The sequence below is a fragment of the Dermacentor albipictus genome, chromosome 2, assembly GCF_038994185.2.
Source record: "Dermacentor albipictus isolate Rhodes 1998 colony chromosome 2, USDA_Dalb.pri_finalv2, whole genome shotgun sequence".
In the NCBI taxonomy this organism is placed as follows: domain Eukaryota; kingdom Metazoa; phylum Arthropoda; class Arachnida; order Ixodida; family Ixodidae; genus Dermacentor; species Dermacentor albipictus.
In genome coordinates, this window is record NC_091822.1 from 185712539 (window position 1) to 185738174 (window position 25636).

The 25636-nt window shown below is 48.4% G+C and overlaps 1 protein-coding gene and 1 long non-coding RNA gene across 2 annotated transcripts in view; one reads left to right on the forward strand and one right to left on the reverse strand.

Moving 5' to 3' along the window:
* Nucleotides 1–25636, forward strand: part of LOC135920043 (brain acid soluble protein 1 homolog) — a 112292-nt gene that overhangs the window by 40485 nt on the left and 46171 nt on the right. The window lies entirely within an intron of this gene.
* Nucleotides 1–25636, reverse strand: part of LOC135920055 (uncharacterized) — a 45901-nt gene that overhangs the window by 1048 nt on the left and 19217 nt on the right. The gene's annotated exons all lie outside the window — the stretch shown is intronic.

Genomic DNA, 25636 nt, shown 5'->3' on the forward strand with positions numbered 1-25636 from the left:
GGCGATCGCGGCTCAATCTCGCGCTCGCAAGGGAGGAAAGCGAGGAGGAAGCGCGTCGCCTTCTGTCGCGCGTAAGGCTTCGGGGAGAGGGCAAGGAGGGGGCGAGGCGTTCTACTCCCGGCGGCCCGGGCGGCCGTGCGCGCCCGGCCGGGCCGCTGTATCTTGAAAGCCATCACCGACGGGTGCAGAGTCCGCGCTGCGCTGTGTTTTCGCGACTTATATCGCGTTGATGTAAGCGGCATCAAGGAGGTCAATTCGCTCGCTGCTGCTGCTGCTGCCGCGTTTCCTCACTGCAGCGTCTTGACAGCGAGTTTCCGCGGACATCGAGTGAGATGTGTTCACGTTTGCTTGTGCGCGCGTGACACCATGCTTGTTAATTTAGTTAGTACGCCTGTGTTACAAGATTATACGGCCGATAAAACTACTATGCTTATTTCGCACGGCTGTACACTAATTTGCTATATCGCAATCGATGCTTCGCCTTTCGGACGAAACTGCGACCTTTTTCTTTAGTGAACTCCTCGGGGATCTTGATGCGGTTGACAGTACGTGAACATACGTATTCGCATGCTCTCGTGTTCTGTTAAGTGTGCACAAAAGCGAGAGAGAGGGAGAGAGAGAGCAATGGAAAGAAAATTAGGCTTTTGCTCGGTATTGTTTCTATTCAGGTGTCAACAAGAGCGCCCGTCCAGTTCACCATTTCCGGCACCGTAGAAGTGACGAGACGAAGCTATAACTACTTATAAACATAACTTTTCATGTCTCAGATGTTTCAGGAAAAGAAATGTCGACCTTTGTTGGCATTTTAACAATATTTTCGCTGCTATGCAAGCAAGTTCTAGTGTGCTTCTTTCAGCATTGCAGGGTTATACGCTGTGTGTGCGTGCGTGCGTGTGCGTGCGTGCGTGTGCGTGCGTGTGCGTGTGCGTACGTGCGTGTGTGTACGTGCGTGTGCGTGCGTGCGTGCGTGTGTGTGTGCGTGTGTGTGTGTGGAGAGAGCAGATTAGAATCTTCTCCGGAATTTCGCGCGGAAATGAACCGCGCGCGTGATGAGAACGGCTAAGAAGAGAAGAGAAGGGGGAAGTGCGGAAGTAATGGGTATCAGGCAATGAAAACGAAGGACGAGCATTTACTTCCACGTGTATAGGGATTGGCTGAAACTTCTATTTCCGCGCCAAAGAGACTGCGACTGTGCCTTCGGCCACACTTTCAATTGGAACTTTTTTTTCTCATTAAGGGCATGAACTTTTGTTTTGTTTGCAGTATAAGCCCACAAGCTAGCATACATTGCGGATGGAAATGCAATCCGCCTGACAAGAGAAATTAATGAAAGCATAGGAAGAGAAACGCCTCAACGCCCCTTTTTCTTACTTTATAACAGCCACCTTTTCGTTTTGCAGTAGCCGATGAAGGATTACACAAGAAATGCTGGTGAAAGACACATACATACATACATACATACATACATACATACATACATACATACATACATACATACATACATACATACATACATACATACATACATACATACATACATACATACATACATACATACATACATACATACATACATACATACATACATACATACATACATACATACATACATACATACATACATACATACATACATACATACATACATACATACATACATACATACATACATACATACATACATACATACATACATACATACATACATACATACATACATACATACATACATACATACATACATACATACATACATACATACATACATACATACATACATACATACATACATACATACATAAGCGCAAAGAGTGGTCTAGAACAAATTTACTGGCGCCTCCTACGCCTTCTGCCATCTCAAGAGCGAATAGAAGGTGGGTGACGTCGTCTGCATTCTTTTTCTTTTTCGTCTGCTCCTCGTGCACCTTCTACTTTTTTATAGTGCCGTGTACTCGCGCACACACCGCCACTCTGCAGGTAACGACGAGAGACAGAGCAAGAAATACGGCGACAGGGTGAGCCAGGAAAAGCAAAAGTGAAGTTTGAACAAAATTCGGCGGCGCCTCTTAATCCTTCCGCGAGCACAGGCCTGCCCGCAGCGCGTGCCTCGTGAAAACGCGAATCAGCGTGGGCGCCTTCTTCCTGTGACCGCGGTAATTACGAACCTGTCTCCGGAGCTGGCGCGCCCCTGGGAGAGAGAGAGGGGGGGAGGCACGCACGCGTCCGGTGATATTACCGACGGCGCGAGGTGCTCATATGGCGTGCTCGCATACGCAGTGAAGCTCGCAGCTAGGAGGCAGGTACATGTACCCGAAGTCGAGAAAGAAGCCGAGCTCGAATCCAGAAGCTGGAGCCACGCGCCGCTTCGAGAGAAAGAGAAATCAGTAGGAGCGGGAAATGAAGAAGGGTCGAGTCATCGCCTAGTAACCGCGCGCTCGGTCCCTGTAATGGAAACTTAATCCCTTCGCCGGCCTCACGCGCTGTTCATTACGAGGTGTGACAGCCGTGTAACAGGCGCGCCGTCGGTGTTCGTGACGAAGAACGAGCGATGAAGAAAGAAGGCAGCGGGAAAGGTGGCGGGGAAGGTGGTGGAGATTCGGGAGGTCGCTGGTGACGGTCGTGCAACGCGGCGCCAGCGCTGACAAATCCCTTCCCAAAGCCAGGACACGCGCGCCGAGCAGCGGAGCGCCGACACCGGCGCTTTTCCCGCAAGGCGCCGACGTCGCGCTGAAAAGCCGCTGAGTAGACCAACGAGCTGGGGAGTCGCCGGAAGAGTGTTTGGTTATTAAGAAGCGAGCTTCACTGGACGGAGGCGGGCGCGCGATTAAGTTTTCCCGGCTTCCGGCGACGCGTCTTAAGTGAGGATAAGCGAATATAGGCGTGCGCGCTTTCAACCTTCCGGGGTTTTCAGTTGGTATCTCGGCAGCTAACGAGTTCGGTCGCCTCGTCTGATGACATCTAATATGCCACGAAGTGAACCTGCCCACATAGGTGTCACAGTGGATAGCTCTACAGCGTGAATATTCTATATGTAGATCTCTGCACAAGAATGAGCCTGACAGCTCAGATAAACACGGACAAACAAAAGTACTTCCAATTACCGAGCAGCCGTCCTGTGCTACAGATTTTCGAATGTGACAATGCGATCAGCGCTTAATGTGGACGATGAGGCGGAAAATCTTTTTCGTACTCGTCCCTATCACAGCGCTGCTGGTTCACGACGAGTTAGACATTCAGAGCAGACAGCCTGGCTCAGTTTACGACGGGCTGAGATTGTTTTCCATGGGTTGCACACACAGGGCTATTTTTCCTCCGCATGTATGCGCTACTGGTTTGGTCATTCTATATTTCGATTCACAGCAGGCACCCGGTTCTGCGCATGTCACGTAGTTTTTGTGTTTTGCTGTCTGTAGTAATTACGAACGCGAGCCCCGGTTAACCGCATTTTCCATTAGATCTCAAAATTCGAGCCCCACCACGTACCATTTTCCACAACCTCTGTGACGTACCCATGGCACTCGATCGGAGAGCGATGAAAAAAAAAATCTCGTTACCTTATTGTGTCGAAACGCACGAAACGTCATGCTGTTCACTTTAGCTGATTGAGCGCACAATCCGTGGCAGCAGTAGCTGAAATGGAGCGACGCGCGTACTTTCAACATGGCAACTTGGCCTGTCTTCTCTGGTTTATTGCTCTTTTTTATTCCTCCGGAAACACCCAAAGTCGGATCCAATTAGCTCTCGAGGAAGCGACTGAGTTCTTGGACTCTCGAACAAAGCTACTCGCCGAACATTCTCTCCACAGACTTCGCTGTAAATGAAGTTTCTGCGCACAGGAAGCAAACAGATTCTTTGGCGACAGAATTGCTTTTTTTTTCTTTGAAACACCTGCCTAGGCAGGTGCAACTTATTTAGTTCTTTGAACTCTATCGATACTTCTGAAGTTTTGACATTTAGAACTCTCCTGAGAAAGTAAGTTCGGGGGATTAAGAGTCTTTGTTAAAAACTAACCTATATAACAGATAAGAAATAACCAGAGAATTAGAAAATTACTGAGTTCATTCTTTAACCAGTATTCAGCTTCTAACCTTATGCACATGTGGTTTAGCATGTTGTACGTGACTGGAACACGTTTTTCTAAGCTGAAAGCTAAGTACAGTGCAATTTCATTCGGAAAGACAGGAATTCCGAGCAAAGCTTGCCTTCGCGTATCCCGATTCTACATAAAAACACAGAAAAACGCAATTACTCGCTGTCTCTCTCGCAACTAACACCTCGCGACAACTCGAAGGACACCACACTGTAGTCCTCACAAAGAACGAATAAATATCGCGAGTGCAGCTCACTTTAACACCGACCGGCTTCGTTCTATTTACAGGCCGATGACCTCGACAGCTGTCCAATGCGAAACGACTGATGCGGCCAATTCGAAATGCGTTCGATGCAACGGTACCCTTTCTGGTCCGCCGCGTCTTGCGCGCACTTTGTTCATTTTCCTCGCCATATGCACAATTCGGCACGCTTCGGGCAAATGTCTTCGGGCGTGCCGGAGGTTTCTCGAGCCCGGCGCTAGCGCGCGCGCAATGCAACAAACCACGCCATACGCAATATCTCGATCCATTTCCGAAAACTCGGCCGGTCAAACATCTGGATCCGACATGTTTCCCTTTACAAGAACTTTTCGCCCAGGGAACGCCAGAAGTACGAGAAAAAAAAAAGAAAGGACGAAGAAATCAACAACTCGTGAAAAAAGGATTGAATGAGGCGTTTGCTTATACGTGCGCAGAAAAATGAAGCGGAGCGAGTGAAAGTTGTGAAAAAGTTCAGGACATGGGAGGAAACGGAGGGAAGGGATGACGTCTGAGTGGCTGAGACAGTGGAGAGCTTCAGTATTTGTTCAGTTATATATGTAGTACACGCGACGAATATGCCAGTTTGCCGAAGTCGATGAACCCTTGCTTCGCTTTGTGCGTCGTCGCTCTGGGCACTCGAATTTCCGGCAGCGGCTCCCTCCACGATCGGTGTACCGAACTAGAACAAATAAACAACTCAGTGTGAGAACGAGAAGAAGAAAGAAGCGAAAAGAAACAAAGCGGTCGACTTGCGGTGACTGCGTCCAAAGGTGGACAGCAGGCTGCTTCTTCACTGGAGTATACGCCCGTTCTGTGTCGTCGCTCATTGTGAATTCAACAGCGGTCAGATCGAAGAAGACAGAAAATCTCCTTTTTGTTTTTCGTTTCACGGAAGGCTTTTGTTGGTCTCTCCGGAATGCTTCCGTAAACCAAGCCGCTCGCTTGCCGAAAGAGAAGCCTTCTTTCAATAACCGGCGACGCAATTTATTGAAATTTATTTAGGAAGGTAGCGGCAAACACTTTTCTTTTCCGACATTTGAGGAACGAACTGCATTTCCAGCGCTTACTTCTTCCCCCCAACCCCTAAGTTTTTTTGTTCAATTGTTTCTTGTGAAATTTTCCTGGCTTTTCCTTGGGAATCATACCGCCGCTATCATCTCGTGAAGACACATTAACCGTCGTTCTTTCTTTTAAGAAAACTCAGTTTACTAGCCTCGGCCAATCTCCGCCACAACATTTGAGGTCGCACAGTGCGGTAGAAATTGACGGTAACATCGTTATCGTCCTTTCAAAGCGTCCTGTGACGACGCAAGCGACCCGTCTGCCGCATTCTTTATTTTTAGATGGAGATGCATGCGAATGCAGGCTACATCATGACCGGCTATCACGAAATCCTTACTCAACCGATAACAAAAGGAGGAAGAGAAAGTTGAAAATATCGAACGAGCACGATACACACAAGGACGCAAGCGCCAAACGACTGCCTTATCTATGGGCACAAGCACCGAAAGCACACCCCAGTAACTATAGGATGGTCGTTACCGAAGATCGAAGGAACCAACACGAGTCTCTTCATATATGCATGAGGACAGCATCACTGCGAAATCAGCTCATTAAAAGGAAGCACAATGTAGAAGACAAAACAGCAGCGTCACTTATAGGCGGTCTATAAGGTTAGCCTGTAGTAAACAACGGCGAAGGAAACTTGCAGCACGCCTCTGCTTATCACGCACTTTGCTCACTGTGAGAAGACCTCTGTCAAGGGTGTTCCATTAGCGATCTATTGCGAATCGACACTTTTTCCCTAGTGCTCACTTGAACGCCTTCGTTAATGTGAACGACCGTGCGATATTTGTCGAATATAAACAGATTACTCTGATGCGTGTTCAATATGTTCGAGCGCAAATGGTTGAATTGCACAACAACGACACAATGGATCTCCAAGTCAAGCACAGTAAATATATACGACGTTTAAGCAAGAGTCTCTAAGGAAGGTGACTGCAAAAGTCGAGGTTAAGCGAAGAATAAATTAAGATTCGCTGGCTGAGCACGCGTATCCTCGCTGCACGGGCTCGTCAAGATCGTGTATGCAGCATTGTGTAGCGAAAGCCCAGCGGCAGACCGTGCAGCTGCAAATGTACCCTCGTTCCTAAAATGCTTTAGACGTCAAGTTATATAGTTGGTGCTTTATTGACTTAAATTGTGCGCGCCTGCAATTCCAGAAGCTGTGGAAGGTGCCATTGTGAAGTATTCGGATGACGTCACCTCTTAAACTTACTGTTTAAGATGCACCGTTTGTACCTATGCGTGCACCTTGAACTTACTTCCCAGTGTCGCACCGTCCTTCTCCGGTATGCGCGCGCAGTGATAAAGCGACAGCGCGCTATGGTTACCGAATTTCGGCAACCGCAAAGGGCTTTAGCCACTGGGGAACCCGGAATACCAAGCTCACCGCTTCCTCGAACCGCCTCGGCACTTTCTCGGAGCCAGGTAAAAAAAAAAAAGGTGGCGAGAATGAATCATATATAGTAACAAACACGCGCAGTATAGCACCGCCGGGGTCTCTATGCATTCACCAGGACAAACCTCTGGCCAGCTCCTCATTGCGTATATAGGAAAAGGTACAAACCGGTGGACAAAAAAAAAGAGGAAAATAAAAAGGACGCCTCATCGCGCGGCGCTCGAAGCGGTTTGTTACGTGACGGCGCGGAGGGGTGCGTCTGGATGTAATTGGCGCCGGGCAAAGTCCGAACCACCGGCGGCGGCTAGTGGTCCGGAATGGAGTTGGGGACGCACTGCCTCGCTCCCGAACGGCCGCGCCTCAATCACCGCGCGTGTACGCACAGACACACACGTCTTTTTCTCAGCACTCGCTCTTTAACGCACACGAACCCGAACGCACGCGCGCAATCGCGGCGCGGGCAGGCGCACGCGGCGCGCATAACGACACTCCTTTCGCTGCCCATCTACGGCCTGCAGCACGTTCCTTACCCTTCCAATCACGTATACCGCCTTCCCCGCCCCGTCCTCCTTGCAGATCTTGCCAGCGAAGGCGTGTCGGTAATGAGCCGAGGTCCACCGCTGCCACCATCGCCGCCTCGGAGTCGCAGTTCATTTACGTGGCTCTCCTCGCACGAGCGATGCGGCGAGCGAAAAAAAAAGAACCCTCCCCCTCGTACGCCGACCCGCGTCGTGTCGCAACCCGCCGCCTCCTTCCACGAGCCCTCGCCCGACATCTCTCACCGATGCCCCGGCGCGACGACGTATACGCGTAAGACCGATATAAGCCTGTCGGGAACGAAGTCGCTCTCTTCGCTGAGCACGGGGGCGAACCCCGTTCGCGCTAGCGCTCGCCGCGAGGTATACGCCGCTTCTAATCCTGGCTCCATTATATGCCGCCCGCAACATCTGCCGCACCGCGGATGCCCCGTGGGCATCTTTCCCGGCACCGGCGTGAGTAGAGTGCCTTCGTTCTCGATCGGGATGCGTGTGTACAGGCGCAGTGCCTCGCAGCAATCGGGTCGGGGAATTCGGATGCGCCTTAACTGTGTGTCCACAACGTGGACATGTAACCGAGCGGCTGTATGCGGACTCGACGCTTCTCCGGCGCATGTAGCTTGCGTTGCTGGAGTATATCCGTCTGCAAATGCCCTCCAGTAACAGATCCCCATGTAATCGTCAGTAACCTCTGCGCACGCGTGCGCGTGTGCTTTTTAACCGTGCGAGTGGTTTTATCTTTTATGAAATTGGCTTCCAAGGGCTTATCAGAACATTACGCGAGAAGTTCTATTGTTGGTGCTTTATTGACTTAAATTGTGCACACCTGCAAATTCTAGAAGCTGTGGAAGGTGCCATTCAGTGAATTATAAGCGCTGTATTGCCGAAATTTTCTCATATTACCTCACGTCATGAACCTTCATTCCATTAACAATTCAATGTTTGCGAAGAATACTTCGAAAACAAGCAATAACAGTTGCCGCATTTCCTATTTCACCTATGCATACGTAAATGAACCAATTGACCATATACTCCACAAAGTCAAATCATGCTTTTAGAAAGGAACAGGAATGGCACGTGTCTGCCTGCTTCCAGAGGCAGAGAGAGAGAGAGGATGAAAAGCCAAGTCGAGCTAAGTAGGCGCCGGCACCGTAATACACTCGCGCTGGCAATCCGAGAAACCTGCGCCGCAGCCGAGTACTAAATTATGAGAACCGGGAACGCCATTCAGCAACGCGTGCCCATAAAAGAAGCATGTTCGACGCACAGGAACCTCAGCACTCGGTATGCGGTTCGGCTGCCCGGAAACAGGCTGGCCTAGATTTTAACGCTGGTAGACGTGGCCCATCCAAGAAAGAAGGAAAGACTGAAAGAAAGAAGGAAAGAAAGAAAAAAATGACAGAAAGAAAGAGTCCTGCCGAAGTATGCGAGTGAGTGAAAACAGCGTGGGAGCAAGAGATTAAAAGAAAAGCAAGTCTTTTTTTTTTTCAGCTGCGTTGTTCACGCTAATGCGACAAGATAGAGCTTGACTAAGTGCTCGTTGAATTATGAACGAGACAGCAATATGGTGGGACCGCGCTGCATTGAAAAGCGAGTGGATCTCGCGAAAAGAGGAAAATGCGAATAAGAACAAACAAGAGGATCAGTCTGACGTGAACAATGTGAAGACAAACTCTCTCTCTCTTCCTGTCTCATACGCTCAATATTTCTTTCTTCTTGCGTCACACCTCAAACGAAGGCGCACCCTGCTTTACGCTAGTCTAAAAGAAAGAAACAAGCCTTACTTCCCTCGTTTTGTTCTCTTTCGCACTACGTGTCTGGTTCCCTTCGCAACGTGCCAGCAAACATTGCGTTCGCGCATGCGCTTTGCGTAGCCGTTGTCAGGTGTTCCTTTATGTCCGCAAAAAGTTGACCCAATTATGAAACCACGCTTCCAAGGAAGGCCGATGATAAGCTTCCAGCGGTGTGTTTGACAGCCCCCTTTGTACATTATTTAATGCCCGCCAGGAACTATCGAGCTTTCTCTTAACTTCCTGAAGCGAGTACGGCGGGAGTTTCATCAAGAGACGGCTTAAATCCGTGAATTCCTAATTGCGCTTTCAGCGCATCCAACGGGATAATGCTGAGCCTAGACCGCCTTACGCATCGTGCGCTTTACTTACGCTTTACCTTTAGAGAGACACATTGAAGAACAACACTTAAGCGCGTTAGGCTTCTGTTATTCTGAAGCTTTATTTTCATTCATTTTGTAAAAACAGGTCAATTTGGTGTTTAAAGTTTCCTTCTTTTGAAACCTCAGCGCCGCCATATCAGTCTGGGCGTCAGCTATTTCAAGGTGTTTCCTCATTTTCGGGCCATTTTGGCACAAGGAAAGCTCTCGGAGCTTGTTAGATTTTAACGCAGACCTTATTTGCAGCTAAAAGGCTAACCATACCTACAGGCATAGCAGGAAGGGGGGAGGGTAGTACACCGCCACCCCGATATAAAAATTATGTGTACCAGGCATACCTCGCTTTCAAAAAACGTGCGTCAACAGCTTCATGGCCCCCTCCAGACAAAGTATTGTTGGTTAAGCCACCATTCTTTTTTTCCGTAATAGCGAAAAAAATCGCCGCTCTTTCTAGTCCGTGAAGATGGTCGACCAGCGATGCTGTGTCAGTTACACCGAGTATTACACCATGCAAGTCAAATTTCACAAGCAATATACTGTAAATCTTTTGTTTCACCATTCCTTCACTTCATTTTCGCTTTTGCGTATTTCGCGTGGTGAGCACGCTTAAGGAGTGCGTCTTCTTTCTTGAGGGCGGTCTCCCGATGTGGGTTTTTCTTCTTCTTTCGTTATTTTTCTTTTCTTTTTTTCCGCGTGAGGTAGGCCCTCGAGCCCGTTCACGTGCCAACTCTCGCTGACGCTCGTACTAGGCAGCTTCTATTCGGGGTCTTCCCATAGTTGTGGCTGGGTCGGAATGCGCGGAACCACTAATCCAAAGCTTCGTTTATTGGGCCCCAGGCCCACCACTAGTGATGCGGGCGCTGCAATCCTTTTGACGATTGCTTGGATTGGTGTGAGTGACGTGGCTGCTGGCACTTCTTGCTCGCAAGAAGCGCGCGTTTCAATCGCTGGGCCCTGTTCGTTGGCCGCAAACCGCCAGCATAACATTTGTTTCTTTCGCGACAGGGTGGAATCAATCGTTCATAAATTCGACGCCGATGCGGCTCAATCGCCGAAAATGCACCGCGTGACAACCGTATAAGATTCGCGTATAAGATAGCATTCTCACAGGGGGAAAGAGGTCACTCCAACCCCTTTCCTCAGGTTGAGCTCTTCTTTTCCTTTTCTGCTAGGTCACGTGGCCCCTTTTTAGCGAAGTCCGACAATGACGGCACAGGGTTCACATAAACAGCTTCGCTGTAAAATAAAACTCGCAATGCCGCCCGAAAGGTGAAGCGTCGATTGCGATAGCAATTTAGTAGACAGCTATACGAAGTAAGCATAGTAGCTTTATCAGCTTTATAAACTTGTAGCAAATAGAAAATGGCTTCGCATTTAAATGTGGTCAAGCAACATGTCACTGTGCTTGACACGTAAACGTTCGCTTACTAACTAAATTAACAAGCATGGTGTCACTCGCGCACAAGCAAACATGAGCACATCTCACTCGATGACCACGCACACTCGCTGCCGGAACGCTGAAGTGAGGGAGCGTAGCAGCAGCAGCGAGAGAATTGACCTTCGTGCTCCCTCTCGATTCAACGCGAACTAAGCGGCGAGAACACAGCGCATACGACGCTATCAAAACTCTGCGCGCTCTGTCCCCATCGCATATCGCTTTCAATATAGGACCTGCGCTGCCGCGTGCGGCCACGCTTATACGCAGTTACCGCCGGAGCAGAACGCCCCCGTGCCCCCTGCCTTCCCCGGAGCCTTGCACACGAGGGAGGAAGACGGCACGCTACCTCCCCACTCTCCTCTCTTGCGAGCGTGAGATTGAGCCACCATGGTCGGCTCGCCCTCTCACATGCTTTCACTCGCACGTACAGCATTCGGAGCGCGGCGACATTTGTCACACTTGAATTTTATACGGAACGTCACAGCGACGCCGACGCCGGCGGCGAAACTGCGCCTGGGGTGTCCATATAATTCCTATTGTAATAGTAAGAGATAAAAAACTTATGAAGGTTAAAGCAGAGAGGTTAACAGACGTATTGGCCTGGTTGGCTAGTCTGGGAGGGAACGTGGTGCGGGACTAAAAAGAGCAATGAGAAAAGAAGAGAAGGCATTGAAAAAATATATGTCCGCGCAACCAAGCAGGAGGACGGCAGTCTGACGACTACAGACTGTCATACAGTCCCCATAATTAAAAAAGAAAGCACCCAGGTGTTTTCATGGTGTAGGAGCTGCTACCATTTCGCTATTGCAGAGACCTAATATGACTATAACAGAGCTTAACCCAATAGTCCTTTTTGGTGTTCCTTCAAGTTCACTGTCGCTCGCGCTAGCTAGCCGATTTTGTAAGGTATCCTATTCTCCTATCCGATCGCACTTACTGTAAACAAACAGGACGAGACAGCCCTCATTAGCCGAAGCAAGCTGCAACTCCAACGTGCCTGATTGGTTTGAGGAGAAAAAGATGTTGACTCGACGTTCGTGTGCAAGCTACGCATAGAAAAATACTAAAAAATATATAAAAAAATCAAAAAAGAAAAGAAGATCCCTCGCACCGCTCTGCGACAAAGTTTGATCCGTTAAGGGGCGACGAGCCACGGACGGTTCCATTGTTTTCTTCCGCGCGGCTTTCGGGCTGTACGCCACCACAGGAGCCGAGATTGGAAGAGACACTTACGGAGGCCCCTGTTTAGCTGAGATAACGTTGTGGAGGCCTGGGACTGCGCGACAACTGCTGAAGCGGCTTATCGAGGGCGCGTTCGGCGACAGGGACGACCCGTATTGATCGACGCTTGTCGTATACGCACGATATGTCGCGTAAGGACCTACCGATAACGCGCTCGCTGAAAAACAGCGTGCGTTTCCGCACGCACCAACTGAGCAAGAAAGCTTCCGAAGCCGTATGGAGGGCGGAGTGGCAGTGCGGTTCTAAGGTGTACAGTGGCTCCCAGAGGCGGAGAATGCAAGCGCATTCAAGCGCTGCTTAAAGAAGAAGTAAGATCAAAGAAGAATGTGCGGCTAGCCTCTTATACCTCAGCAATTACTCACCGTCTAGCTTCGTCGATGCACTCACACAGACGCACGCACGCACTCACGCACTGATGACAGTCCTTTGCAAATGGAACATTCACATAGCAAACGTTAGTCTATATACTATAAGACAATCACACGATGACAGCGATGTTGACCATCCATGGGCTCACTCGTCTTCTGTCTTGTCTTTCATTTAGAATATCAGCGTGTCCGTCGACGACACCGCATTTTAACAAGTGTCATTGAGCATCATTTGTTGCGAGGAAAAGATAGGCCCACAGACTGGTTAGTCTGCGGAAACAGAAAACACAACTGGGATCTACAATGGACGTGAGCAGTATACTGAGCACCACTCCTGTGAAAGTGCCAAGTGTTGAATTAAGTTTCGAGCTCTCACGCTAGAGGGCCACAGAGAAACGAAAAGTAGCAGAAGGCCAACGAGAGGCACGTTGGGTTTGATACTCTACACAGCCTTTCCTCTGTAATTATTAGGGAGATAAAAAGATATCTACTTATTCTCTTATTGGGACATAACGGATAACACACTTGGAATCAACAGACACGCTTGTCTTTCGAGTTTTATCTATTCACCTCGAACGGCATAACTTTTCACTTATTTAATGCCCAAATGACGATAAACGCTGGATCAATATTTCCCTTTCAGTACGTCGTGTACGTCGCTGAATAATTGGTCCCGGGCGTTTCACCTTCGATGTTCATTTGCTGAGCTAAACATTTATGCACAAACCCAGAACAGTAACAACGGCAGGTCCATGCACCCTAGCTTCCTTCTCCCCTGCACCCCCAACGCCTCCTTTTCTTTGTGGATGCAAGAGCTGTCTGGGCCGAAACATGCAATTCGATTTGCTCTAAGAGTCCTAGTTAACTTCAAGAAATCAAGTTCAACGGCAGGCACTCAATCCCTTTCAAACGTCCCGTCGCAACTTCTGCAAGCAACTTGCCTTCGTCGTTCACTTATGTCGACGGTTGGGCAACACTGTGTGAGAACTTTGTCGGTCGGTCTTTAACAAACCGCACTCTATTTTCAGGCTCACCGCTAACGCATTCATTCTCCCGTCAATAAGCGCACACGCTACCACTCGTGCCCTTCGAATTCAACCGGCGTATAGAGAATAATTACGCCATATTTTCCGTCAGAACTGAGTAGAGCCGCTCTGCAACGTCTCATGCGTTTAGCTCGGGTATGTTAAAAGAAAGAAATACGCCGCTCATGTGAGTTAACTTCGCTCGGCGGCGCGAGGAAGAACCCGCTCGCGTTGAGTGAAATTCGAGTTGAAGTTTGCCGGCTCGCAGAACGCACACGTCTGCGCGAGTGCGGGCGTGCTCGCCTGCGAGGCAGGTGGGCCCGACGTGGAAGCCCGACGCACCGACATCTCGCGTAGGTGCCGCTTGGGGAATGCCGCTTCCTTCACCACCGCCGCCGCCACTACTACTACATGACACAGATATCGCGCTCGGCAGGCGAGTGCGCCTAATTGCCTCACGCCAGGCCCAGAGGCGCGCGAGCTGCATTGCTAAGCGGCCGACGGCGACGCAACGTCGGAGGCGCTGCCAGCCGCTCGTGGTTTGGGAGCGAGTGCTGCGGGAAAGCGCGCGCCTTTCGCGATCCGCGTGTGTGCAGCTCGCGACGGCTGCTCTGAAATTTTTTCCGCGCCACTGGAGGAGTTTGAGCCAGCTGAGCGAAGAGCACGCATCTGTGGAGAGGTGGCAGCTCCGTGCGGGGAGCCTGTCCGCAGATTCTCATGCGCGTGCATTTGTTGTAGGGCGTTCGTTCCTGCATACATACACACATACACACATACATACATACATACATACATACATACATACATACATACATACATGCATACATGCATACATGCATACATGCATGCATGCATGCATGCATACATGCATGCATGCATGCGTACATGCGTACATGCGTACATGCGTACATGCGTACATGCGTACATGCGTACATGCGTACATGCATACATGCGTACATGCATGCATGCATACATGCATGCATGCATACATGCATACATACATACATACATACATACATACATACATACATACATACATACATACATACATACATACATACATACATACATACATACATACATACATACATACGCACGCACGCACGCACGCACGCACGCACGCTTGCTCTATATATGCACACTAAAATAATTTGCAGTATAGGGATAGCATGCGTCTCTGGAAGTGGCCTTAGCTGCAGTACACCTATTTAGCTTTAGCTGCTGATATACTTGCGACGAGGATAGTGATAATAGTTGCCCATGCCTGTGTGTGCGTGCGTGTGTGTGTTTGTACTCGTGTGCGCGCGTGGTGCAACTTGTAGTGCCTCGGGCATTTCGGGAAGCAAAACATTTTGCCCAGAGACTGCGTGTTTTCGTTGATTGATTGATTGATTGAGTGAGTGAGTGAGTGAGTGAGTGAGTGAGTGAGTGAGTGAGTGAGTGAGTGAGTGAGTGAGTGAGTGAGTGAGTGAGTGAGTGAGTGAGTGAGTGAGTGAGTGAGTGAGTGAGTGAGTGAGTGAGTGAGTGAGTGAGTGAGTGAGTGAGTGAGTGAGTGATTTTTCTGCCCCAAAGCAACACGTTGTAGTGGGGACTCCAAATTCATTTCAACCACCTGCGATTCTTTAACTTGCACCTAAGTACATGGCCGCGTTTGCATACCGTCCCCGACATGCGGCAGGGAGTCGAACCCTCGATCTCGTGCTCATGCGAGACGTCCTGAGGGAGGGATCGGTGAATGAGAGAGACATGATAACAAACATGACAGAGCGGAAGGCGGAAACTAATTTACATTTACGTACACCGTAAGCGCGTAACCACTAGTTCGCTAGGAGTTTTTCCAGAAGCTATGAAAAGAGCCAGAGTATCAGTCATTTTTAAGGGAGGCGATCGTAACGTAGAAAGTAATTACAGGCCTATTTCTGTCCTTCCTGTCTTCTCTAAGTGCCTAGAAAAAATTATCTTTGTTCGAATTACGCGGTTCTTCAATAAATTTAATGTCCTAACAGACGCACAATTTGGCTTTCGAAGCGGCAGGTCTACTGAAACTGCATTGCTGACACTGAAAGAAGCTATAGTTCATCGCATTGAAAAAAACGAATTCACACTTGGTATTTTTTTAGATTTCAGCAAAGCTTTTGATTCCCTTGACCACAGCATTCTTTTGCACAAACTAGAATCAAATGGCATTCGTGGTAGTTGCTTATCTTTACTAGAATCCTATCTTCAAAACAGATTACAGAGTGTACACATTAATAAATGTAGCTCGTCATTCTTACCTATCACTTGCGGTGTACCGCAAGGGAGTATTCTGGGCCCCCTGATGTTCAATGTTTATATCAACGATATCGTGAACACGGACACAACAGTTAAGTACGTAATATACGCAGATGATTCAACGATACTTATCTCTGACATTAACCTGCCTCATCTAATATCCAGAGCTAACGACGTACTTTCGGAGATTTCCTCGTGGTCAAAAATCAATAGACTAAAGATTAATCCAAATAAAACTAAAGCTGTAATATTCCATGCTAAAAATAAAATAGTACCTACTCACCAGCCGTTAATTCTTGATTCACAGCAAATAGATATTGTTGATACGCATAAAATACTTTGGGGTATACTTTTCATCGAACTTAAGTTGGGATGCTCACGTTAATTACCTATGTAGGAAAATCTCATCTGTAACCGGAGTCGTCTCTCACTGCCGTAGTCTGCTGCCACTCAAGGCCAAACTTCAAATATATCACGCATTATTTAACGCACATCTAAATTATTGTACGTTGATTTGGGGCACAACAACAAAAAGAAACATAAATAAAATACTTGTTCTACAAAAAAGGATAATTCGCTACGTTGGAAACATTGAACGTCTGGGAAACACACGCAAATCATTTGAAAGGTTCAGTATCGTTCGGGTTGACAATATTTACTCATACCGCTTGTTGAACACACTCTACTTTTCAAACAGAGAACTGTCGGACTTTATTACAGCCTTATCATGTCTAGAGCGTCGTGTTATTACAGTACCTACAAGAAACACCCATATATGGTTTATACCGCGATTTCGTACAACTTATAAATATCAAACTTTGGCATACAACGTCCCAACAACACTAAACACGTATGAAAACACAACCAGTTGCAGTAAAAAACAGTTACGTTCTTTCTTTTGTTCTATTGTTTGCTAGTAAAAGACTCAGTATCTTAAAATATCTACTATATATAACATATATGCTGCTTGCAAAACGGTTATTAAAAACATTAATTTTTTGCAGCATTTTTAGAGTGTTTGTGTGAGTGTAAATATGCGGTACTATATGTCGAAATTTGCATATGCATTTTCATGTGCATCGTATTTCAAATGTATTTGTGTGATTTATGAATGTTATATTATGCATTGTGATCTGCATCTTTTTCATTTTTTGTAACAGTGTATCTTAGTACTTTTCCTCTGCACTTTGTATAGCCGCTGCCATGTAACGGTTACCTGGGCCCCGTCAAGCCGTTTTTACGGCTTTTAGCCCAGCGGACCTTCCAGCATATTGTCTGGTAAATAAACTTGAATTTGAATTTGAATGTAACTTCGTCAAAAGTGTGTCACCCTGCCGCGCGCACCGACACCGTTTAGCAAGAAATAGAAACAGAGGAGAGAATGCAGAAAAGTGTTGCATCCGCAGGTACATTGAGCGCTGAACTTCGAAGACGACGCCATCAACAAAAGAGTTGGGATTTATTCTAGCACAGCTTCGCAAAGTATAATTGCTTCGATTAGTTGCATTGGTTGGACACGCGCACGAGTAGTCTGTACCATTTCGCTACGGCCAGCATGCCCAGGCTGCGAAGAAAAATTTTTTTGTTTCGCCACACCATTTGCTCAAAACTTTTGCTCATGTCTGTACATCGAAAGTATTCATGAAGCTTATAGAAAAAAAATGGCTGTGGCTTAGCTAAGGTTAAGCCCAGGATGCGAAGCATACTAGCCTTTATTTTAGTTGTTGAACCACTGTTTAGCCTGGTGAACTGCTGTTGCTTGGCTATATTTGGTTCGGCTAGACAAAGAAACAACTCATGCGTTACTCTGCTTCGCCTTCAAGAGTGGAACGCGACAGCGTTCCCGTCGCGGGGTGTAAGACAATGGGCTACGGCGCAGCGACTACGCGCCCCGCATTGGACGCGGTGAGCGTCGAGCAACGCAGCGTTCGGCGCGGCAATGGAATGTGTGCCTGAGCAAGCGACGCACGCCTGAGCCTTAGAAACAGCTCGTTTCTAAGGCAACACCGCATTCACTGGAGGCGCTTTTGTACCGCTTTGAAGCATCGTACTCGTGGCTCAGTGGTAGCGTCTCCGTCTCACACTCCGGACACCCTGGTTCGATTCCCACCCAGCCCATCTTGCAAGAGTTGAGCCAAAGCCACCTAGAAAATCAGTCTCTGTAGCACGCCGCAACCTTCGCTTCTCATTCCAACGAGCAGCTCTGTCTCCAGGAGGCATCTCACCTCGTGAGTGTCTAGCAGAGGCAAGCGCAGCTGCTTATATACCGCCGCGACGCCGCGAGCGACGGCGCGAGTTGGAGCCCCGTTTCTTCTCTGTCGTGACGTCACGGTGTCACGTGGTATTGAAGGCGACACCGCCGCGCCTGAGGAGCTGGGTTGAGCCAACACCACCTAGAGCTCTCGTAATATGCTTCGCATAAAAGGAAACGAAAGAACCTATTACAGTCACTGAGCCTTAGGAGGAACGGAAGAGAGTCCTTCGACGTTCAATGACCATACTGCGCAGAGCATTTTTCAATTTCCCGTTGCGACGTCGCTTCCAGTTCTTCATAGAATGAAGAAACGCGAGCATTGTCTATAAACGTCCCGGCACGCATAACCGGGTTTACTGTATACCGACTCCGTCGCACGCACGTGCCTATTTTTCAAAGGCGCATAGCGGGACGCGTTCGCTCGCAAATTGCGTCCGTCGGTGCACATGCGCGAAGACGCGTTTCAGAGAACATCCACGTCGCTAACGCGATTCGATCGTCGTCGCTGCCAGCGGAATCCAGTCGCGCGGCGTAATTTAGTTATGACAAACTCGAGAAGGGAGCAACGAAAAACGCGCCCACATGTGAATCATTCAAACGTATCTCGGCTGGGAAATGGACAGGGAACATTACATACGAATATACGTGCACACACACGCACACACGCACTTTTGTGTACATATACAGTCTCCCATGACGAAGGCTAGATCACGCGCGTTGGGTTTCTTTTTCCCTGTTTTTTCCGAGGAGAAATAAACATTCTGGCAGTTGGAGTGGATAGAATTTCCAGTGGTCCCGGGCATCCAATAACGGGGATGCGCGTCTGGTACGTGTACTACGTGTGTGCCGCCTTGTATGGAAAACGAATGCGGATAGGTGTTCATATTACCTGGAGAAAGAACTCGTTTCCTTCACTTTACAGGAGCCTCGGAGTAGTGTTGCGCCCTCGTTCTGGCTCCCAGTTAGCCCCCAACAGAAAGCTGAGAACATAAGAAGCGAGCTGGTTCAGATGTCAGGCGCATGTCTACCCTTGTTGCTTCATTGAATTGCCTTTGTGAAGCTATAGAGAAAGAAAGCATCATTTGGGTGCGCCTTCAGTAACTGCAGCGCACGTGTATAGTAAAGAAACACGGGGAGGGAATGAAATGGGTTGGGTCGTATAGGTGCTAAACAACTCGAATATTCTCCTTACCAGCTTGATTATGGTCTGCTACAGGTACACGATGGACGGACATTTTTACATTCCTCCTTCTTCCTCCTCGGAATTTGTCCGCGGCGGCTGAGAGTCGAACCAGCGGACAAGCTGATGTTCTAGATGGGCGCTGTGAAAGCGACGAACGGTCACTGTCAAATCGTTTAATTGCATTAAAAATTTGACGAAGCTTGATAGTGCGATTGCAAAGGCACATGAAAGTGGTATTTATCTGTATTGTGATCGCTGATGAAGGCCGTGCCAGGTCCCGTACGTTAAAAAGTAAGGTTGCTTTCTTCTTTTTTTTTTCTGTTGGATGTGGTAATTTGCTATCCTCGGTGAACTTCTGAGCGGAAGTTAAGGCTTAACTACACGTACGCTTGCCGGCTCGCTTACGCATGCGCAGAGGGTGCAGGATTGATCGTACGCGTCGAAGCGCGGCGCTAGCACGGATACAACGAATATCTGCTCCAGACAGATATCGGGCTCTGGTTGGCCCGCGTTTCTACGCGCCTGGCTATATACGCAGGTGTACGGCGTGGTACAATCAACAATCAGTGAGATAGATTTACGTCACGCGAGAATGTACTTTACTTTTCGCGCTGATCTAACCTGCTATAAAAAATGCGTTTATCAATACATCAGCATTTTGAAGCGTTATCAATAACGAAGTACGAGGCGATGTCTGTCAAAAAGTCTATCGGTGGGCTAATAATAATATTTGGGGTTTTACGTGCCAAAACCACTTTCTGATTATGAGGCACGCCGTAGTGGAGGACTCCGGAAATTTTGACCACCTGGGGTTCTTTAACGTGCACCTAAATCTAAGCACACAGGTGTTTTCGCATTTCGCCCCCATCGAAATGCGGCCGCCGTGGCCGGGATTGGATCCCGCGACCTCGTGCTCAGCAGCCCAACACCATAGCCACTGAGCAACCACGGCGGGTTATCGGTGGGCTAAGTGGGCGCAGCTCTGGCGCGCGTCTCTTGTCGAAGCAAGCCGCCATTCCTCGCGGGGCGCGTCGAACGCAAGTCGCGCCGGCGCAAGCTTTCGCGTGCCTGTGCACGTGTACGTGTGGTTTTACCTGTAGGCTCGGGAAAGAGAGACAAATAAACTTAAAGAGCAGACGACGATCCTCAGTCCAGGACGCCCTGGTCCATCGCTGCCCGTCGCGCTCTGCCCAGAAATCGAAGTTGGTTCTCAGGGCACGAGCAGGTCGGTAGGTGGAAAAAAATATAAAAAAATATAGGGGGCCGCTTATAAGCTTCGCCTTTAAGAGTGGAACGCGACAACAACATTCAAAGATACCTGACATGTTTCTTACGCTTCCCTGCAACTGCAACATATGAAACCGTAGTGTTTACCGGGAAACACTGGCGGCGAACGCTATGCACGAACGGCGAGCTTTCTAGCCGGTATAAACGCGGCCTCTTGCGTGGGCCGATCTGTTATTCTCTCGTACTTATAATATTTCAGTCTGAGAATATTTAACACAAGAGGCATGCTCTATTGATTGATTGATTGATTGATTGATTGATTGATTGATTGATTGATTGATTGATTGATTGATTGATTGATTGATTGATTGATTGATTGATTGATTGATTGATTGATTGGAGGAAAGCCTGCTGACCGCACCGTAACTGTCGATAGCGCGCGGGTTACACCTGAACATCGGTCAACAGCCTGTAGAAGGAGGAGCAAGGACGGAAAGATTACAGGGATAGGAGGGAAGCGCTGTCTTTCGTAGCATTGAAGTAACAACTGCATACTCGGTTTTAGTGAAGAAGTATTGGAGACAAATTTAAGGGCTTTCAGAAGCAGGTCACCACTCTGAAACAAAACATTCGCTTATATTAACTAAATTAACAATGATAGAATGCGTAAGCGTGACTCAATGAGGTACGTAGAAAGAAACAGACACCCGGAGACAGCGCTGTATTTGCGCGTCTGCTTCTTTCTACGTCCTTGTTGAGTCGCGCTTACACATTCTATCATGCATTCAAACCGACTAGCCCGTCAACGTGTTTTAACTAAATTAACCAGCACTGTGTCACGCGCGCACAGGTAAACATGAACAAACATCGCTCGATGACAGCGGAAACTGTCTGTGAAAGGAATCGCGGCAGCAGCCGCGAGCCAATTGACTTCCGTGCATCTGTCACTTCATCGCGTACGAAACGTCGAAAGCACAGCACATACGAAGCTACCGGCACTACGCGCACTATGCAAACATCGCAGATTGCTTTGAAGGTGAGGCCCGCGTGGGCGCGCATTTTAGCCACGTCTCGGGCCGCTTCCGAGACACACCAGCACCGGCAACGCGTTCCTACGGCGTCCCCCAAAGGCGTCTACTACGGCGTCCGCGATTCGCGTCTCCAACGCCGTAGTAGACGCCGCGGTTGTCTCCACTATGTATGGTGCGGCGGGCGAGGAGAACATCGAGGCACCATAGCAGCCGCCGTAGAACGCCCCCTCCTCCCTCGCCTCACTCCCCTGCGACGCGCGCCACAGGAGAGGGCACGCATCCGGGCCGCGTTCACCGCTCGCGCACGCAAGATTGAACCGCGTTCGCCGGCTCACCCTCACTCGCTTTCCCTCATACGTAACCTCACGGCGACGGCGGCAGCAGAAATGCGCCTGGAGCGTCCATATAATTGCTGTGGCAATCAAAGACCGTTCCGCGCTGTGATCACCGGCTGCAAACAGCAGTCGGCAGTCGCTTCTGCGTCTTCGCAAGCGCCGCGGGGCGTTCACCGGGATCCATCGCTGCGTGTATGTAGCGCGCCAAATAAAATGGCGTCCGTTTTTCCCACGGGAACGCGCCGCAGTGAAGGCGCGCCACGGATAGCTAGCCAGTGCTCTCCGGTCTGTGCGCGCAGCGTTTCCGCAGCTCTGATTCTTGCCTTTGTGCCTCGCCGAGCCCCTTCCGCCTCATTTTCCGCGCTAGGCACCTGCCTTCGCAGAGTCTCTAGCGGCGCGCTGATGCCCCGACGTCCTCCGTGTTTCTTCTGTGTCGGTGCTTTACGCGGCGTGTTTTTTTTCCGCCCGCGGACGAGCACAAACAGCAGCAACAGCATTCTACTGCAGCCTTTCTGCGTGAGCCTTGATAGCGCGCCCATCAGTGCATTAGCTCGGCCGTGTTTTCCTGTTATGTCCCTGTATGTAAGCTCTCTCTTGATGCGTATAGCGTTCTCTTTTTCTCTGCTATCCCTCGCGAATTTACGTCCGCACCGTAGCAAAAGCAAAGTTTGCGCGGGTCGATTTTCGTATTCTTGTACCGAGCCCGTCGAATGTTTTCCATCTCAAATTCTTCAACTTTTTTTGCCTCCTTAGTTTCTGACCCTTCGAGTTTTCGCATCACTATATTGGTCCCCTTTGTGTGTGGTTGTGCCCTTCGTTACTAATCAGTCAATCATATTTATGAATGACGAGGAATGGGTAAAACGCTTTCTAGACTATACATTGGCTAGTTGTCTCTATAGTGAGCAATACAGCAAGCATATCAGCTGTGTGAAAAAAACAACTAAGAAACAAAACTTAGAGCGGCTTTGTCTATAATCGCGTCAATACAACAGAAAACAAGTAACGCAACTGTGATGCAGTAAGGACTAACCGGAAAAAGAATTGTTGGACTTGGTAAAGTTCTTGCGCGATAATTGTACGGTTCTGATTACGCAAGTAATAAACGAACATGCGCGTTCCACCGGTCACTACATGCAACCTTTGCCTCCGTAGAAAGAAGTGTGTTTCGTTTTTTGTCGTTTGAATGCTCCTGGCATTGGTGAAACGGGCACACCATGTGCACAACCTGCTGGTGCATTTCTCCACGCACCACGTTTGACTTAAACAAGATGGCGGGCATCAGAATAATAAAGGCGTCATCATGCGGGCTGGTTCAACGGCGACTGTACGCGGAATGCACGTTTGCAAATCTCCAGACGCAATTTGGAATCAGCTAGTGCAAGGTAGGGGTAATTGGAGATCTATGAGGGACCTTCGTCCTGCAGTGGACATAAATGTAGGCTGGTGGTGATGATGATTATGGTGATGACGATTACGCAGGCTGGCGTTCCACGCTCCGTCCATGCTTTCAAAACACACGGGTCTGCTTTAGCAGTACATACTAGCGGTAACGCGGTTACATTGGTTAGGGCAAGCTTAGGGCATGCGTGGGAAAGCCTGCTTAGTTAATTTTTCACATCGTCCACTGCAGCTATGGATTGCGGTAACGCAACAATGATACTAAATGTTGCTGCTGCAGTAATGAAAAGTTCGATGCTAAACTTCAGCGAGCACGAAAGAATATAATGTAAGCCAGGCCAATGCTATATCGGTGAGGCCGCAAGAAGGAAGACGGTGGTCGTCCGGCCTAGTTCTCCGCATGGACGTCATAACCGAATGACTTAATTAAGCGTACGGCACATGGCTCGTGTGGAAGTTGTGCGCCGCATGAAAATTTCACTGCATCATCGGAATCTGCAGTCATTCTTCAATTTGCTAAACCCTGGACGTTACAGGAACGTGCAATTCATATTTCTGCGCAAGTAATATGAACTTAAGTGGAAGAAATGACCTATAAAGCTTCTATAGCAGTTAAAAGCTTACCAACGTGCATATCTCATTCATTCATTCATTCATTCAATTACCCTCAAGGCCGCAGGGAAACTATCGAACATGTAAATGTCCCACGAGCGCACCATGTGAATACCATGAGTTCCCTTGGCGACAGATGGCGAGACCAAATGGGTATATTCTCAGGTTTCGGCAACTTACTCTACTTTCTTACGCACGTAGGGCCAATGGAAAAAGTCGCGGCGGGTGCGCTTTGATAGCTCCTTTCAGAGTTTCACTAAAGAGAAAGTCGAGCTGAGCTGAAATAGCAAATTACGCTTCTGCAATACAACATACAAACATTCTTTTACCTGAATAAAAGCTTTATAAGCCAGATAAGAAGAAAAAAAGAGAGAGAGAAACTAAATACGGGTGGCGGCGGCACCTTGAACTCCTACCACTTGTTCACCGTGAAGTCATGGAAGCTGATGGTGTCTACTTGGGTCTAGTTTAATTGCTAATCGGTGGTGATGTGGTGCGTACTATTCTGGAGGTCCCAACGACCTCACTTAGCTATTTCAGAGAACTTTATTGCGACAACCCTGTGCTCAGATTTAGGTGCCCGTTAAAGAACCTCAGGGGGTGTCCAAGTTATTCCGGAGTCCCCCCACTGCGGCGTGCTTCACAATCAGATCGTGGTTTTGGCACTTGAAACCCCATAATTTAAACTTTATTGAGCTGTAATAGCCCAAATGCGAAAAAACTACTTTGAAATCTATGATGTCACAGTGACGTGCGAGATCCACCCACCCGTAGTGGTTTAGCGGCGATGGCCTTGCGATGCCAAGCACGAGGTTACGAAAACCCGAACGAAGTGGTCACATTTCGATGGAGAGAGAAAAAAAAAAAGAGACGCCCGTGCAACGTGCACATTAAAGTGGGTTCACATTAAAAATCCACAGGTAGTCAAAAAATTTCATAGTTCCGCACTACGGCCTGTCTCATATTAATATCGTGGTTATGGCTCGCGGAAGCCCAGGATTTTTTTCTTCGTATTTTTACTTCTACGTACCACCGCTGTGTTTCTTAAGGCGTGGTACTCAAAAAAAAAAAACAAAAGTTCGGCCGCCATTTCTCTTGAATGTAGCATGGCAGAGAAAGGCGTTGAACCGTACCGTCTGCAACGTGACGTCGACGTTGAACAAAACTTGCGCCATATCTTTTGGCCAATACCTCCGATTTCCAATTTGGACACCTCTGAAAGCCTGCGCTTATTGTCTTCGCGCTTTTTACACTCGCACCTTTTCGTCACGCATGCATCAACACCTCTTCAAATTTTATGCAGTAATGAGAAGCGAAGGAGCAGTGCGGCCCTTCTTTCTTTCTTTCTTTCTTTCTTTCTTTCTTTCTTTCTTTCTTTCTTTCTTTCTTTCTTTCTTTCTTTCTTTCTTTCTTTCCTTCCTTCTTTCCTTCTTTCTTTCTTTTTTTCTTTCTTCGGTGCCGCATAACGGTTGGTTTGACTTTGTAGAACTTCTGACCTGCAGTACGCGAAAGCCGACTCCTGATGAGGTCCTCGGCCCCCTCCGCATACCCACCCTCATACATAACTTTGCATGGTTTTAATACATGGCGGTTCTTTTCTGCCAGCCCTGCGTAACGTTATCGCTGGCCAAACCACTCGACTGGTACTTGTTCTTTCTTTCTGACCTGACCGAGGCTATCATTTCCATATTTCACAACATGGCGCATAACTATTTATGCCAACTGGG